Source organism: Arvicanthis niloticus, unplaced genomic scaffold (assembly GCF_011762505.2).
Source record: "Arvicanthis niloticus isolate mArvNil1 unplaced genomic scaffold, mArvNil1.pat.X pat_scaffold_227_arrow_ctg1, whole genome shotgun sequence".
NCBI lineage: Eukaryota > Metazoa > Chordata > Mammalia > Rodentia > Muridae > Arvicanthis > Arvicanthis niloticus.
Window position 1 is genome coordinate 110,001 of NW_023045895.1, and position 2,148 is coordinate 112,148.

A 2,148-nucleotide genomic window follows, 5' to 3' on the forward strand; every position below is an offset into this window, starting at 1 on the left:
CCTACTTACACTCACACGCGAACGTGCTCACGCACACACAAACGCACGCACACACGCACAAACACACCCACCCATGCTTTCACACACACCCACACACCCACACACCCACACCGACACAGTCACCCACCACTCACGGCCACCTAGACCTCCCTCCCTCCCTCCCTCCCTCCCTGCCTCCCTCTGTCTGGAGGCAGGGGAGAGAGGTGGCTGGCTGGGTCCCTCAGGGACCGGTCCCACGGGGACAAGTGGAGCAGCCTGGTCCACCCTGGTGCCTGGTGGGCAAGGTGGGAGCCAAGTGCGGTGGTGGATGAGGATGGATGGGGTGTGGGGTGTTGGAGGCTAGCCCGGGCTTGGTGCACTTGGAGACCGACAGGCTCTCCCTCCCTCCCCTCCCTCCCATCCATCCATCCATCCATCCATCCAATCCATCCCGCTGCCAGCTGTCCTCCGGGGTGGCGCCGGGGTGCCCATTGCGCTGTGTGTGTGAGTGTGTGCCCCGCCTGAGGGCTCCGGGGGCAGCCAGCGGTGCTCTCTATCTATGTATGCCAGGCATCTGAGAGGACCAGGGTGGGCTGTCTCCGGGTGTGGGGTGTGGGGTGTCCTGGGCCAAGCCCTGGTCCCCGGGCTGCGGCCGTGGGGCGTGTCCAAGGCCAAAAGCGAGAGTGGGGAGCGAGCCAGGGAGCCAGGGTGAGCGCCCAAAAAAAAAGCCTACAGCACCCGGTATTCCCAGGCGGTCTCCCATCCAAGTACTAACCAGGCCCGACCCTGCTTAGCTTCCGAGATCAGACGAGATCGGGCGCGTTCAGGGTGGTATGGCCGTAGACGAGGGCGGCACGCACACACCGGCCCCAAGAGCCTGCCTGCTGCGCTCGCTCGCTTGCTCCCTCGGTCGCTCACTCGGCGCAGCGCGCGACACCACCGAGCCCACGCGAGCCCACCCACAGCCTCTCTCTCTGCACAGCCCAGCCCCCAGACGACAGACAGACAGACAGACGCGGCACACCAGGCAGGCACCCGTGCCCAGGACTCCAGGACTCCGGGGACCCTCAACCAACCGACTGACGACTGACAGCTGGGGATGGCTGGCCTCCCATCCCACCCTGGACACACACACACACACACACACACACACACACACACACAGCCAGCCACACCCAGAGAGAGGCACAGGCTAGCCCAAGAGCCACGCACTGCCCGTGCCCTCCCTTCTTCGGATGCCACTCACTCGATCCACGCACACAACGACCCACTCACGGAAGCACACACGTGCAAGGGCACGGGGACCTCCCGGCCAAGAAAGCAGACCAGGCTGGACAGGCTATCTATGCACAGAGGCGGGAGCGTAAGGACCAAGTTACACACACACACTCACTCACACACACGGGCAATAGCAGAAAGCAGGAGGGGCAACACACACTCTCACACACCATCACACACACACACCCACACCAGCACAGGCACTCAGGGGCACAGGGCCTACTAACACTCACACGCGAACGTGCTCACGCACACACGCACAAACACACCACACCCATGCGTTCACAGAACACCACACCCCACACACCCACACTGACACAGTCACCCACCACTCACGGCCACACTCTAGACCCTCCCTCCCTCCCTCCCGCCCTCCGTAGGGAGGCAGGGGAGAGAGGTGGCTGGCTGGGTCCCTCAGGGACCGGTCCCACGGGGACAAGTGGAGCAGCCTGGTCCACCCTGGTGCCTGGTGGGCAAGGTGGGAGCCAAGTGCGGTGGTGGATGAGGATGGATGGGGTGTGGGGTGTTGGAGGCTAGCCCGGGCTTGGTGCACTTGGAGACCGACAGGCTCTACCCCCTCCCTCCCTCCATCATCCATCCATCCCTCCATCATCCATCCCGCTGCCAGCTGTCCTCCGGGGTGGCGCCGGGGTGCCCATTGCGCTGTGTGTGTGAGTGTGTGCCCCGCCTGAGGGCTCCGGGGGCAGCCAGCGGTGCTCTCTATCTATGTATGCCAGGCATCTGAGAGGACCAGGGTGGGCTGTCTCCGGGTGTGGGGTGTCCTGGGCCAAGCCTGGTCCCCGGGCCCGCCGGCCGTGGGCGTGTCCAGGCCAAAAGCGAGAGTGGGGAGCGAGCCAGGGAGCCAGGGAGCAAGGGAGCCAGGGAGCCAGG

At 65.0% G+C, this 2,148-nt stretch overlaps 1 non-coding gene across 1 annotated transcript; it reads right to left on the bottom strand.

Annotated features, from left to right (window-relative positions):
- Positions 1-705: 705 nt before the first annotated feature.
- On the bottom strand, positions 706-824 carry LOC117701728 (5S ribosomal RNA). Its single transcript, XR_004605813.1, has one exon. It is a non-coding gene; the product is annotated as a 5S ribosomal RNA (ribosomal RNA).
- Positions 825-2,148: the final 1,324 nt, after the last annotated feature.